The sequence below is a fragment of the Belonocnema kinseyi genome, chromosome 4 (genome assembly GCF_010883055.1).
Source record: "Belonocnema kinseyi isolate 2016_QV_RU_SX_M_011 chromosome 4, B_treatae_v1, whole genome shotgun sequence".
Classification (NCBI taxonomy): Eukaryota; Metazoa; Arthropoda; class Insecta; order Hymenoptera; family Cynipidae; genus Belonocnema; species Belonocnema kinseyi.
Window position 1 is genome coordinate 33,335,807 of NC_046660.1, and position 17,279 is coordinate 33,353,085.

A 17,279-nucleotide genomic window follows, 5' to 3' on the forward strand; every position below is an offset into this window, starting at 1 on the left:
GGAAAAAGCATCATGCAGGGGAAGGGATCGTTTGAAATTACTGAAAAATGTAACACGTACTTTATGAATGGTCTCATTTAACTTTTTTCTGTTCACCATATTTCAAAATCTAAAAGACCTGTGATATCCAAGCCTAACAGGATTTTGAGCTAGGTCGGTGGTTTAGATTTACTTTTGTTTAGTTTATTTGAAATTCAAAATACAACAATATGATATCTAGTCTATTTGTTCGCATCTTCAAAATGCATTTATTGATTTATTGTTGAACCTTTTATGACCTCTTAACAAGTACTGAATTTCACAGTACCGCGACTCGAGTGCAGTTTATTAAAAGTTGAACTCGTCTTTGTTTTACATTGCGATGAACCATGCAACGAAATGTGTAACAAAGTTCTATAAAATCTAAAATGCAGTCTATATCGAAGGAATCTCGAAACTATAGAGAACATTTCTATAAAATGATAACCGATTTTTCACCGCAAAAAATTAATCTCTTGTATTATTATATTATTACAATTATACTCTAATATTTGTTCACATGTTCAAGTACACAATTATGTGCTATTACACAATCACTACACTGTTTATAATCACACGCTATGAAGATTTTCATTCGCCGCGGGGTTAGAACCCTATATAAGTTTCGCACTCCTAATTCCTAACGCCTAAAGCCTCTCGGCTAACCTAGCTAGAAATATTACAAAAAAATCTGAAATATAACAGATAGCTGTGCACGGCCGTCTGCAAATTTCTGTGAACCATTCTATAAAAAATTTTGCTACGCTTATAATAATATATGTAATAAGATTTTAGATTTGAGAAATATTAGAAATTATTATTGAATATTTTATGTGATTAAAAAAGATTTAAACTAAATTCAAAAATATTGTAAGATATTATAAAAGATTTGAAAAACTCTCAATATATATTAAGAAATTTATTAGGATTCAAAGGATTTCTACAAATTTCCGAAGATTTCAAGATATTTAACAGACTTTAAAGAATTCAAGAACATTATTTATATTTTAAAATTACTTTAAAATCTTAAAACTCATTTAAATTCTACCGAAATTCCTCAAGAATTCTTCAACATTAGTTAAAATCTCTTAAATTCATTAAAAATATCTTGGACTCTTTTAAATATTTTGAAACCTTTTAAAATTAGTTTATAAATTAAAAAAAAATTTTAATCAAATAACTCCGGTTAAATCCTTTGGAATTCCTGAAATTCTGCTTAAATACTTAAAAATGCAGTGAAACTCTTTTATACCGCCGATTTTCGGGCTGACCTTGAGTGTGAATTAACTCATTGTAGCCCGCTCCGCTTTTGTTTCTTCACGCTTCACTGCTCGCCTGAGTGAATGGCTATAGAATGGAAGGCTATTGAAGTGTTTCACTGTATTTTTAAATTACATGGAAATCCTGAAACTCTTGATTTTTTTTACTCGTTTAAAATGCTTTCTAAGATTTTAAATTCCTTTACTCACTTTTTAAACCATATTATATTCATTGAAATGGCACAAAATCCCTTAAATTCACTAAAAATCTCTAGGACTCATTAAAAGTATTTTAAAGTCTCTAAAATCTCTTGAAAATTCTTGTGCTTTTTGTATTTATTCTAAAATCTTTTAAACTTCTTTAAAATTACTTGAAATATTTTGAAGTTCATTTATACATTTTTTTCTTTTTTAATTAAAAGGAATTTTTAAATCCCGTTAAATTATTTTGAAATACATTAAATACTTTTAAACACTTGAATATATTTTGTAATTACAAAATAATACATAAACTCTTTTGAAATTTCTTGAAATTTTGTAAAATCATTTAAAATAATTTGGAATGATTAAAAACTTGTAGAGCGCAAAGGGAAATTCTTTTGTCCAACTGAAAACCCTAGTAAGTGGCTTTTGCCATAGAGGTTATTTTCTCATGCGCACGTATCGGAAAATAGTCTCTATGGCAAATTCAAGCTTCCAGTCCATGGACCAGAACGACTGGATCCTGGATCTCAGAATGGCCGGAATGAAGCGTTGACCAATCATAAAATTTCCATGGAAACACTGCCTTGTTCTCGAGCCGAAGTAAGCCGCATATGAAATTTACTGTGTGTCACATTTGTTGTCAGTGTTTTTTTTCAAAAGTGTTTACCAGTTGAGGTTATAAAAAATAATAATGTATGAACATATTGCGCAGTGTTGATGAATTAAGGGAACATGATGTAAGTATCAATTGTGCTGTGTACAGCCTTATAGATTTTTTTTTGCGTTTTTTTATATGAAAAGTTTTATTTGAGTCTTTAATATTATGTATAACGCATACACCGGCTTATATATTTAACAATGTTTCATTTGCGAAAATTGAATAATTTATCATATTTGTCTGAATGTAAAAGAGGAGGGAGAATAAAAAAAGAATTTAAAAAATTTTTAGTTATACTTTGTATAGTTCCACATTAAATTATTTGCAATATATATTCGTAACATGCATACGATCAACAATTTTGATTCAAAATTTATAATAATTTGGCAGATGTACTTAGTATTAAATACTTGTATACTTAATTACGCGCCAATAAGCGTTCCGTTTATTTCCAAAGTTGTCAAACACATGCACCGGAATGACCGGAACACAAATCGCATAGCACCTTCGACAAGACGAAAAAGTTCCTTCTTGTCAAACATGATCAGTGATTAGTGTTCCATTCATTCCGTGTTACGTTCATTCCGGTCCATGTGTTTGACAACTTTGGAAATAAACGGAACGCTTATTGGCGCGAAATTAAGTATACAAGTATTTAAAATACAATAAATGCTAAATATATCTGCAAAATTATTATAAATTTTGAATCAAAATTGTTAACTGTATGCATGTTACGTATATATATTGCAAATAATTTAATGTAGAACTATACAAAATATAATTAAAATTTAAAAAAATTCTTTTTTTATTCTCCCTCCTCTTTTACATCCAGACAAATATGATAAATTATTCAATTTTCGCAAATGAAACATTGTTAAATATATAAGCCGGTGTATGCGTTATACATGATATTAAAGACTCAAAAAAAAAAACTTTTCATATGAAAAACGCAAAAAACATGTATAAGACTGTACGTAAAATTGATACTTACATCATGTTCCCTTAATTAATCAAAACTGCTGATTATGTTTATAATTTATTTTTTTTATAACCTCAAGTGGTAAACACTTTTGAAAACAAAAAACAGTCACAACAAATGTGACACGCACTATAGTAAATTTCATCTGCGGCTAACTTCGGCTCATGAACGAGACTCTGTTTCCGCTGAAATTTTCTGATTGGTCAATTCTGAGATCCGGTCGCTCTGATGCATGGACTGGAGGCCTCACTTCCTAGGTTTTTCTTTTGGACAGCAGAATTGAGGAATATGTTAAACATTAAACAAACGCTTTGGCTAGGGCCGAGGGATTCGAGGAATATCGCTACCTTCGCACAGTATACATTTAACAGAATTGAGGTATCTAGACCTTATAATTAGGTGATCACAAACTCTCAATACCTCAAATGTCATTTCTACAAAAGTTTTCAACGTTTTTTCATGAATTTCTTCCTATATTTTATTAACATTTTTAAATCGGAGTTCAATATGAAGTTTGCAGAACTCTTGTAGAATTATTTTAAATTTGTTTTACATTAAATCCTGACTATAGAAATGATTGAGGAAAGATTAATGCACTTTTTTCCATGTACAACATATTTCAAAATACTTAGAGATTATGAAAATATTAGATTCTAAAAGTTGAGGTACTTCTTGAAACCTCTGGCACCATACATTTTTTTATAAACTTTGTGATGAAAATTCGTGATTATAATCTACAAATATAAAAATTGTCGTTATAAAGGTTATAAATGTATTTCCATTCCTAAGTATAAGTCTCTATTAAAATATATTTGAAAGGACTCTCTTTACTTAAACGCGCACTTTCATGTTTTATTCCTTTAAAAGAGACCAGCATATAAACTAAAAATATTGAAACTTGTTATGAACTTATTTCTATTCCTAATTATAATTTCCTATTTTAAACACACTTCCAGTAATTATTCTCTTTATTAATCAGAATGATTCTAATTACATGGGTTGAGTAATAACCATAATAACTCAACAAGTAGAATTTTGAATATTATTGATCAATGCCTGTTTTGAATTTTCGCGCTTTTAGTGCCTGTCGGTAAGCACGATATCTGTGAAGGTAATTGCAGATATTTAGTATTTACACGCTGAATAGAATGTTTAAGGAGTTGGAGGTTATAAGTTATAACTAAGTTTTGCGGCATAATTTAATTGATAAGATACAATTTACTTAGTGTGGATTATGCCTCGAGTAATTTTTTGTTCGTTAGATTATACTTTAAGAATTATTATATTTTACACTTTTTATCTACAACGTGCATGTTCAAATAAACCGACAGTAATGTCAGGGATATCATGCTCCATCGTATGATGTACGCTGACCGAAATTCAAGACCAACAAATTAATTAAATATCAAATAATGACGTAGTTTAAAGAAATCGGTGTTAAGTTTATGTTTTTATTTAAACAATTTAATTGTTCTTTTATAACATACCTAAAAAAAACTTTTTACGGCGGAGTGAAGTTAGAAACCTGATTTTTGTAAAATCATTTATAACTAGGTATAAGTAATTAATTTTTTTCCTATTTATAAATGCTGTTTTTATTGCGGCTTGATGTTCAGAAGATAAGATTAGATCTCGAATCCTTAGGCTTGTAATAAGCAACCCATTTATACAAATCATTGTCCCCGATACGTCCATAACTGAAAAATTCGGGACTTATTTGATTCCAAGATACGTATTCTCCCACAGTGAGAAGGATAAAAGGATATAGATACAGATTTTGTGAGAGAGATAGTTTCAGAATTTAAATACATAGGTCCTCTGAATAAAAAATTTCTAGAAAAGGCCAGCAAGGTCTTGTCAACAAGATTTTTTCGTCCTAGAATCTATTCTAGTGCATTGTTCAAAATGTCTGATCTTTATCTATTTCCACCTGACAGAAAGAAAATGAATGATCTTGAACTTTCATTATCCGTTAAACTAAATTAATGTATTAATTGAAACGATCCGTTAGTCAATTCAACTCTCCAGATAACGTATTTTTCTAAGTTGTATATCGATTGAAAACTTGCAGCTCTGATTGTTACACTTTTTTATTTCTTGCGAAAAAAATAATGTATAAACTCTGTACAAAAGTTTTTGCGCGTGGATGACTCTGAGATTCATGGCTATCGTCACAGTGATTACTGAGCACATTCTCCAGAATTTATCACTTTCGCGAGGTTTAAAGTATATCGTTTCTCAGAATGACAAACGTAAATTTTCGTTCATTCGGGTGATGTTTATTACACAACGTCCAAACACTTAATGCTTGCAGAGAAGAAGAAAAAAAAATTACCTTTTTTTATAGCTTACAACCAACTTTCCGCTTATGAATACTAAATAAGTAAAAAAATTACGATACTCGTAGCAAATTATATTAACAATCGTTAGGTAAGAACCAACCTTCATTTTTAACTTATCTCATATTTAATTCACAATAGTCTATATTAAAGTGTTACTTTCAAAATAATTAAAAGGCATTTAAAGAACGTTAATTAAAAAAAAAATGTTAACAATAATTAATAATTCCGAATTGAGAACGTTTCAATTTAAACAATTTTGGATTAGGTAAAATTTGGAAGGACAATATTTCGAAAGAAATCAAAAGAAATTATTCTTTTATCAATTCTAAATAAAAGCTTTAAAAATTGAAAAATTGCAATCAGAATCTCCCAAAATTGAAAAATTTCAGTCTGAAGTTTTCAAAATTGGACAATTTATTTCGAATGGAGTTGAAATGTATTATTTTTTATTTAAAGCGTTCATAATTGAACAATTTCATCTTGAATTTAAGAATCTTGAAATTAATAATCTTGAAAATGTTAAAAGTTGAATTATTTCAGATTTTAATTTCAAATTCCAGCTTATTTAAAATGTAAAGGAATTGAAGTTGTATTATTTCTAATTAAAATCGTTCAAAATTGGATAATTAAACATTCAACACTTTTGAATTTAAATAATTTTTAATACGAAGCAATAAAAATTTTTTCATTTGCAATTGAAAACTAAATTAAATGTTACAAAGTAAAATTTGCGGAAATTCTAGAATTTTATATTGTTTACTTAAAAAATTATTATTTAATATTAAATTTAGTTTGAAATTTTTTTCTAAGACCATAAAATAAATGTATCGAAATTTACACCGTTCAATTAAAAATGAAAAAATAAATAAATAATGTAGTGAAATATGAGTAAAGCCACAAGTACATGTATATAATTTAATTATCGAGTTAATAATTAACAGTTTTCGAATTATTGATTATAGTTTGCTAAATTTAATCATTTAAATTTTTATTTAAAAATTAAAACTTTTAAAAGAGAAAAATGGAAAATTTAGCGTTTAACATAAAAATTCAGTATTCTAAAACTGGAATTATTCAAATTCAAAGAAATAATTAAATTACTATTTTCTCACTTTTAGGTAATTGTATTTTCATATATTTTGACATTAAATAACACAAATTTCTACTTTTTAATTTCAAATCGTTTAATTTATCATTAAGAATTATTATTCATCCTTGTAATCTCCCAAACAAATATTTTTCAGTTTTAAATAATCAAGTTTTTAAAATATTCAAACAATAATCTGACAGTTTTATAATATTACATTGATAATATAAAAAAATACTCAAAAATATCGCTATACGATTCCAATGCTTGAAATTGCACCATTTTAAGCTTTTAACCTAGTACTAAAAACTTTTAATTTTTAAGGTTTGAACTTGACAAAATTATTTTCTTAATTTATCATTGTTTTGAATTAATTCTGGAGGCATTTAATTTAAAATGATTTAATCACAAATCCTTTAAACTGAAATTTGTTCAGTTATAAAGACTTTTAATGTGATATATAATTACACGGAAAAATGTATAACTGAACGAATGATATTGATCTTTTATCTGATCACAAATATGAGTGAAAATGAAAAAATAATATTGGCAAAAATATTCAAATAATGATTATCTTAATAATTTAATTTGAATATTATTAATAATGATTCACATTTGTAAATTGTTGAAACAAAGATATTATGTAACGGAAATCAAGATACTGAAAATCTGAATATCGCCAATTAAATAGGAATACATTTGACAGGGGTATTAAATTTATAACTCATTTCACAGTTTACGTTAAAACTAGAAAAATTAAAAAGGGCCTCATTCAAATAAAAATAAGTGGAATTAATATAAATGTTTTAAAATTATTCCAAAACTTGGAAGCCGACTTATATCATTTCTCCGCTTTTCTTATCTAACCAGGAAATTCCACGTAATGCTTCAATTTTATACGGCATTTTAAACTCGCGAAAACATTATATATATATATAATTCAAAGATATGATTATCCTTGAGTCGGTAATACAGTTGGATTTTCAACAAAAAAAAATATTTCAAAATTCTAAAAAACAAAAATTACTTTTTTTATTTAATATTCTATTTTTGTTGATTGGATTTTTCATTATCATTCTATTTCAACTATAATTTTTTTCCGTGTACGATTTCGAAGAATTAAAAAAACGAGACAATTCTGTACGTTTAAAATTGAAAATCAAATAATTTATAATATTTAAATATAAAATTATTAAGTTTAAAACTGACTGAAATTGTGAAATCGGACAATTTAGGATATGCAAATCTAAAAGTATTGCATATAAAACTAACTATCAAGCTTTAGATAATAAATTGCGCAATTTTAAGAAATTTAATAGTTCAATAATTGTCCTCACATTTTCAATTATTTAATTCGAAACTACAACATTGTAACATTTTTTATTGACATTATTGCAGTTTTATGGATTATAAATATTATTAAAAGTGTCAAGTGACGTTCAAAGTGAACATTTAAAGTTTAAAGAATAATATTTCTGAAACTTTTTAACCGATGTGCTCTAATTTGATCTAATGGGAAATTTCCAAAATTAATAAGTTCATACTTGAAGCTCTAGAAATTAAGAAATTCCAAACTCCGTTTAAAAATTGAAGCATTCTTAAAATAGGATCTTGAAACTAAGTCATTAAAAATGATTAATTGCTTCCACATATAGGGAGGTTTATAATGATCTAAATTTTCAAATATATTTGTTTGACATATTTCGATATAATTTGACCCCAGGAGTTTGAAAATACAATTCGTTTAAAATTTCGCGCGCGCGCGTGTGTGTGTGTGTGTGTGTGTGCTAGCGCGTATGTGACTTTTTTCTGTTTAGCATATCTCGAAATTTAAAAGACCTACGTTCATTAAATTGGGACGAATTGTAGCTCCAACTGATATCCAGATCTGATAGGATATTGTTTTTGATATTCAAAATACAACAATATGATAGTTAGTGTATTTGTTCGCCACTTTGTGATACATCGAGCAACCTATTGTTTTGAAACTTTCATGGCCCAGGTGAAAATATTATGTATAGCTTGTACATAGTATGAAGTATTATACATAATATTCTTTTATTTTATACATTTTTTGTATAAAACAAATGAATATTATATATAAAACTTTACATTATATATAAACTATATATAATTTTTCTGCCGGGGTACCTACCAGTATCGATTTATAAACTTCAAAAAAAATGTTTCATTCTGTTTATATAAGAAAATATTTTTTGATATTCAAAATACGACAATGCTGTATGTAGTGTATTTGTTCGCAACCTTGACACAAGACGCATTGATCGACCTAATATTGAACCTTTTATGACCCGCCAGTACCCATCTATTAAGTTTCAAAAAAATGTTCGTATTATGTTTATATGAGAAAAACTTGGTTAATATTAGGAATATTACAATTCTGTATTTAATCTGTTTGTTCGCGTTTTCGAAACACTTCGAATTACCTATTGACGAACTTTGCATGATCTCTTATGATATAGTAATTCCGATTAAAAATTTTTTAAATACATTTTTTATCTTGTTGACACAAGCACAACTTTTTTTAATATTAGAAATACAACAGTAATGTATATGATATATTTGTTCGCGTCTTCGAGATGCATATTGGGAATATAATAGTACTGTATTTGATATAATTATTTAGCGTCTTCGAGGCGCCTGGATCAATCTATTCACGAAATTTCGATGAACATTCTTGATTAATCAATAGCTTCATAAAAGCTTTTAAGAAAAGAGTTACATTTTGGTGGGCTCTCTGATTTTCTGATTATAAGATTTTCAGTAAGACAGAAGCATAAGCTTGAAAAGTATTAAAAGGATCCATTTTTGACATTCTAATCATAAAATTGGACCCCCCTGTTTTTGTCAAAGGGGACATTCACAATAAACGTAATACATTTTACAGGAAATGCTGACCCCCCCCCCCCTCCCTAAAGGTATCACGTATTTTGTGAATTACCCCAAATGTCCACGTTTTGAGACCACAGAATTCGAAAAACATGTTTTTATGAATGTGTGTGTCAGTCTGTCTGCTTGTTCGTGGATGTTTTTTTTTTTGTTTAATTTGTTAGCACGATAACTTTTGAAAGAATTGACTGATTGAATTTTCCTTTGGTACACTCTTTTAGTATCTTAAAATGAAGGTCTAGTTCGTTACCCAAGTGCGAAATCTGGTCGGCACCCAAAGCAGGTGCGTTGGCCCAAAGTCGGACCACCTTTTATATTTATAAGATACTTCTTTCGGCCCAACCCAAACAGCCAACGTTGGCAAACAACGTGGGATTGACTTTTGGCCCAACTTTGGCCCGAACATGGACCAACCATCAGGGCAGCTATGGGAAATCTTTCGTTAACAAGTAAAGCCGACTACTGGCCCAAATCTGGGCCAAAGTAGGCCCAGAGATCGACATGAAGGGATTTAGAAAGTTCTGAAGAAGTTAGGCCGACTATTGGCCCAACTTTGGCCCGAACATGGACCAAACATCGGGTCAACTATCGGATATCTTTCGTTAACGTGTAACGCCGACTACCGGAGCAACTCTGGGCCAAAGACGGCCCAGAGATAGGCATGAACGGATTTAAAAATTCTTTTTATCAAAAAGAGAAAAATATATATATATATAAATGAATTTCAAAATATTTCAAGTAATTTTAAAGAAGTTTAAAATATTTGAGAAGAATTAAAAAAAGCAAAAGAATTTTCAAGATATTTTAGAAACTTTAAAATACTTTTTATGAGATCAAGATATTTTTAGTGATTTTAAGGGATTTTGTGGCATTTAAATCGAGTCAATATAGTTTTAAAAGTCTGTAAAGGAATTTAAAATATTACAGGCCATTTTCAATATTTTTTGGAAAATTCAAAAGAGTTTAAGGGTCTCCATGTAATTTAAAAATATTTTTATGTCGTTGAAGAGATTTTCAGGAGTTTCAAGGGATTTAACGGAAGTTATTTGATTGGAAAATTTTTAAGTTTATAATCGAATTTCAAAATATTTCAAGTTATTTAAAAGAGTTCAAGACATTTTTAATGAATTTATTATTTATTGAATTTAATATTATTATTATTGATTTTTTAAAATCTTTTATGTCTTAAAATATTTTTGAATTTAGTTTAAATCTTGTTCAAACACATTAAATATTCAATAATAATTTGTAATATTTCTAAAATCTGAAATCTTATAAACAGTGGTATTGCCGACACTATTCTAGTGAACGAAACTGTGCAATGAAAATGCCTTTATTAGAATTTCAGAAATATAAAATTAATACTTATGAATAAATAAATATTTTATAATCCATGTAATTTGTATTTCAATATTTATTCAGTACAAAATTACTGAATTTATATTCATTAAATAACATTGTTTTTGCCGCCTACAGAAGGACATGTTGAATGTTAGAAGAAAAGGTATTTCTTATTTTGTAGTACTTTCAGAGGTTAGATGATTATATTTTGCAATATAAATAAAAATATATTAGTCTCAAATTTGAGTAGATTTGATATATTTGAAATATTCTTATCATACCTTCAAAACCAGTGACAGACATACGTACCTCTCAGTGGAAGACACCCATCAGAAGAAAGTTTTTAGGGAATAATACGCATTTTTTTATTGATGTCCGTGTTGCTATGATTGCTTTCCTTATTTCTATGGCATCGTCTTTCAACAGTCTTTAATGTTCAATATCTTTTTAATTGATTTTGGATTTCCAAACCTCAAAGATCAATCAAAAACACCAAACAATAAGGATATAAATTAATATTCTCCTATTCCTAAAAAAATTGTAAGGTGTCGGTGATACCCATGTTTACCCTACATATATTATTATGAGCGTAGCAATATTTTTTATAGAATGGTTCACAGAAATTTGCAGACGGCCGTGCACAGCTGTCGGTTATATTTCAGATTTTTTTGTAATACTTCTAGCTAGGTTAGCCGAGAGGCTTTAGGCGTTAGGAATTAGGAATGCGAAACTTATAGGGTTCAAACCCCAAAGCAAATAAAAATTTGCATAGCGTGCGATTATAAGCAGTGTAGTGATTGCATTACATCTATTAAACTACCCATCGCATCCTCTACTATAAGATTGGTTCTATCAAATTTAATGGATATTTTTTCCATGTAATTGCCATAGTTGGTCCGATTTTGGTAATGGCTATTGTATAAATAGTCGGCTAACATGGTCGGGCCAAAGTTTTAATTTCGCTGTTGGGCCGACTTCTAGTAGCCATCGTTGATCCAACCATGGTAGCCAATATTTGGCAATCAGAGTTGGGCCATAGTTATCATTTCGGTATGTTGGCCAATGCCTGGTTGGCAAAGTTAGCCCAACTCCGACAAAGTTGGCCCGACTATGGCTCAATGGAAAATTCGCACATGGGTACCCAGCCATTTTGGATACAAATTCAAAAATTGAGCACATTTTGAATATTTTTTTACCACTTTTTTCAAAATTCAAAAATTTCCTGTTCGGATATTCATAGTATTCAAAAAGTGGAACAATTTATCCTAATAACTTTTTTTGATAAAATCAAAATTTACCAGAGTTATAGCATTTACAAAATTCCAAAAAAGCACATGAAAATGAACATTTTAAGCCAAATAACGCACGATATGAAAAAAAACCAGAAGAAAAATGTTGCTTTTTGAGTGCCCTACAGGCCTACAAGATTATCATAACTTATTCAATTTTCTTGAAAAATCGACAATTTAAATGTTGGCAGCATAAAAAAATAATGGAAAATAAAAAATTACGTTTTTTCATTCAACTATTTATTATTAGTATAAAACACTAACCAGATATGACTCTAGGTTGAAACTAACCCCACCCCCATTAATCGAAGTTTCACGGGACTGTTGTATCTCGACACCCCACTCTAAACGCTTTGAGAGACTATTAATGAATTATTAGGAGATGAAACAATAGGGCACCACAACTACGATGTAGAACACGATGCGGTAAAAAATTCAATTGACTAAGCCTGGGTCACTGAGGTTAGGGATATAATTTAGAAGTTTTAAAACGATAAGGCTGTTGTGTAGACCGTGTCTGTAACGTTCAAATCCCAAAAATGAAATTGGATTTGAGTAAGTTTAGTTTTTGAATAAACGTCAGAAGTTGCAAAAAATGTCTAATAACAAAATTTTTTTAGAATGCGAATTCTTTTAAACGAGACAATGAAACTACGTCTGTTTTAGTAACAATGCATGTTAGGAATTTTAATAATATACATTTATGGAAATGATTTACAATTTAAGGTACAAATTCGAGTGCGAAGCACGAGATACGTGATGAGAATGTGTTCGTTAAAGCCAAAGGAGCTTTAACAAAAGAGAATTCTGTATCACCAAATTACTTTTGTCGATTTTTTGACCTTTAGTTTAAAAAAATTTGTGCACAAGTTTAGGGAATATACAAAGATATATACAAAGGTATTTTCAAATTGTGCATCCCATTTTTTTTTAATCACTCATTTAAATCTAAAGTGCAAAATTAATTACTTGCAAATCAATGATAAAGCGATTTTTTATTGAAAAAGTCGCTAGAAAAAAAACATGTTAAAATCGAGCAGAATCATATGACCTTCAATGTGGAAATCGATGTGTGCACAGAATGAATGTTGAATTATTATATATAAATAATATTTACAGCAGGCGGCAAACATGTATTTTTTCTTTTGTTTTCTCTTGTGAAATGCTTGTCATACATGGAAAAAACAGAAACATAATCTAATATTTTGGTAGATTGACAAAATGTTGTGTCGTTGATTTTTGAACTAGGGGACTGAAATTTAATGTCGATTTAATTGTCTTCATGAGGATGTATCCCAAGGGCAGAATACTTAATTTATCTATATTTAAGTAGCTCACCATGTCCCTCAATCGCAACAATGTTCTCTTGTTCATATGTATAAACCACGAATACCTAATACGATCGGCTGGCCTATTTCATTTAACGAAGCGAACCATTGACGGGCCTATTCAGCTGAGCGACGGCGACGGTGACGACGAGGTCACATCCCACAACGGACCACACCCGCTCACATACCACGAAATATCACACCAATCGCGTGAGGCATGCTATCTTTTTAACGATAATTTTTAATCATTCCAACGATATATTTTTTATCGAGGTGATGTATATTTAGGGGATTAGCTGATTACTTTTTACCGTTTCTTTATTACTGCTCTTACCGGAACCACGGTTAACCTGTCATTTTTTCATCCTCTAAAATACCTATAATTTGACAATTTCTCTCAAGTTACACTTTTTCCGTAAAAAAACCTAGGAAAAACAAAGCTTTATTTTTAAGGTAATTTTCTAGAGGATTTTCAAAATATTTTTTTGCAGCAAAGCAATTTTTTTAAGCAATTCTGATTTGCTCAGTTCTTTTAATCTTCAATTTTCTTGCATCTCATTTTGAAGAAGGATCTCATTAAAAATCCGTTTAGCGTTTTACGCTGATATGTAACAATATTGTAAGATTGCTACCAAAACCTTTAAATCAATGGTAATCAATTTTTAAAGTATTGGTGATTTTTTTTGTTTCAGGTAAGTTCCATTGCAATGCTTAAACAGTTCGAACGGTTTGACATTTTCTCTCAACTTTTCATCCATAAGAGACAAGTAAGTGTCTTTATAGGTATCTGACAATGCCCTGAAATTTTCACTGATGACTTATCGAATGTCATCCTCAAGATATCCAAGCGTTTCGTAAAATTAAAATATTTCCTTGTTGAAGATCTTATTTAAAAATATTAGCTGTGTCTCATTATTTATATCGCAGCGAAACACTTGCAGTTTTAAAATTGACGTTTTCATAATTTATTGATTATTTATCAAAATTTGGTGTAAAGGAAGTAAAATGTACACAAATTTGTACTTGAAAATACGGGAAAAGTAAGAGAATTTGATTGGACAAGGAAAAGTCAGGGATTTTAAACAATAATATTGGAAAAGTCAGGGAATTTCGACAAGAAGCATTTCAATTGACTGTAAAGATTAATAAATTTGAAATATTTTAATTAAGCCTTGCGGTCTCTCTGATGCGTGCTTGTGTGTGTGTGTGTGTTTGGGTATCTCACTGGTTTGTGGAGCTAATAACTTGAAGAAATTTAAAGGATTCAATTTCACACCTAATTTTTAGCACTATATATTATTATGGAAATACGTTTTATATAATTCAATGTTCATGCAAGAATAGAAAGGCACCTTGATTCGAGACATTTTGATTGCTCTATTTGGATTTTTAAATGCTCATCAGAAAAGGTATTAAATTTTGGTAAAATTTGCCCCCCTTCTCTGAGAATGTGTCCGCTTAGAAAACTTGCTTAAAACCGTTTAGAAAATTTGCCCGCGTGCCGGGTAAATTTTTTAAATTAGATTTCCTATATGAGGAAGCAAATATATTTACTAATTAATCATAATGAAGATGCAAAGTGCTCCTCAAATGAGCACCATCAAATTGTGAATACAAAATAACTGGAAACACCCGAAATCGAATTTACAGCTATTTTTGAATAAAATTGCGACTTTTTGGTTTCAAATGTATCTTCTGTTAAAAATTATTATTTTTTTATATATGTAAAATTCACTTTTTAAACTCAGCATATACACGGAGAAAGATGGATGTTTAAATGTAGATGTTCAAAGGGTAAGATTGCAGCACCTAACATGCAGATATTCATACCAAACATTTACCATCCGTTTGAGATGTTAGGCGTAAAAATTTGTTTATGTTAAACTGATACACATTCAGATGTTAAAACCGTCCCAGCGCATGCGCATAGCGCTTTGGAATTTCACGACTATATTTGACCACTATATATTTTCGATTCAGTCCAAAGGAGGGAACAATGATCTTAACCCATTAATGGCCAAAACTAGTTTCCGTCGATAAAATTTAGTGACTTTTTGCACTGTGCTCTGTACTTAACCTAATTAATACAACTACTTCAAAAAATTTCCAAAATTCCCAAAATTTCCTTACCTGTTCTCTGCCATGCGGCGCAGTATGTTCGCTTTGTTGGAACGGTGGCTACAGAGTTTTAAAGAAGGCGTGTTTTCGGGTCGCAAATACGACTTATGGCCATTAATAGGTTAAGTTGCAGGTTTATTGACTTAACACATTTGACAAATTGTTTATATATTTAAAATAAAATTTGAGTTTAAGTAACTTAAAATAGATAGCATTTTAAATTCAGATTACAGATCATTCGTTTTTTGATCATTTACCCCGTTTTTATTTTGAATTAAAAATATTGAACATAATCTCAACTTGACTGAATGTATCATCTGATCGACATTTCATACCCTTTATCTGTTTTTCCTTCGTGCACGGTACGAACATTAAATTTTAATTTGAAATTCACAAATAAGTTATCAATTAATTGCTTAAGAACTCCTTAAATATTTAAAGGCGGTATTTGACATAACATCTGGTAATATCTCGGATATTTCAGGTGAACATTTCGGATGTTAGAGAGTAACATCTCACTTTTTAATATCTACAGATGCTAATTTTGATAATCTAGATTGCTGTCCTATAGTTAAACATAAAATATGTTAACGCTGAACATCTAGATGTTACGTTTGAACATCCATTTTTCTCCGTGTATTTTTTCTAATTTTTGTTAAAAATGAATCTTTTTTCAGTTGAAAATTCCTTAATTTTTGTGAAAAACTAATCTTTTTGATGTTGAATGTACTCCTTTTTTTTTGTCAAAAATGCTGCGATTTTATTGGAAATTAACTTTTCATAGTGCCTCTACTGAAACTTCGAGTTTCGGTACCTGTAGAGCGGCTTGAAACACACTATTTGCATTCCTAGGGTTGAAACATTTTGTCTTTGATTTTCGTACGTGTAGAGCGGGCTGAAACACAGTGTTTGTATCCCTAGGGTCTAAACATTTTTTTGTGCTCTAGGGTAGACTCTAGGGTAGGTATCTCGGGTCTACAAACTTGAATTTTCAATTGATTTGCTGTGAAAAATAATATACATTACCAACCAGTGCTGCAATTTAAATTGACGAAAAAATACTTTGTGCACTGAAAAAATGGTATAGCTGTTGTAGCTAGAAATATATTGCTGGGGAGATATAGCTGAATTTGCAATAAAGTTTAGGTAGAACTGCAAACTAGGAAGCTAAGATATATAAGCCGTCTGTCTCCTTCAGACAGAAAATGTGGAAGATAATTCTATCATAATTTGCTAAACATTCTAGCAGTCATGATCAAACAGCATATGTCCTGTAATGAGTTCGCTCGTACAGCTAAAAATTCTAACCTAAAATAATTTTAGAATCAGTTTTATGCCTATAAATTGAAGTGCATTTAAAAAAATTACCGCCTTGCATTAATTAGCATAACACTAACGCCCGAACTTTCCGTAAATACAAGAAGCTCGTGCCTCGTGGCGTGTGGCTTGTGAGAGTTAAAAAATGAATAATATATACAGCAATGCAACGACAATGATGGAACCAAATATGGAAATACGAGCTTTTTTGATTAGCTGTAACCTCCAGAATTTTATTAAAGCCTTCAAAGCAAAGTCAGTATTCTTTCATAGGTGCGCCTAGAACCTCAAAAAATGTTTGTTTACAACTTTTTCTCGATTCGCCCTATTGTACATACCAGGTGTATACATATGAAACCGGTATTGCCATTTAGCGGCCAGTAGGCACACTTGTAGGCACTGTCGGAACTTACCATTTGTGCTAATTGG

At 29.8% G+C, this 17,279-nt stretch overlaps 1 protein-coding gene across 2 annotated transcripts in view; it reads left to right on the forward strand.

The window, feature by feature from the left end:
* LOC117172142 (protein roadkill) overlaps positions 1-17,279 on the forward strand; it is a 179,451-nt gene that overhangs the window by 47,022 nt on the left and 115,150 nt on the right. The gene's annotated exons all lie outside the window — the stretch shown is intronic.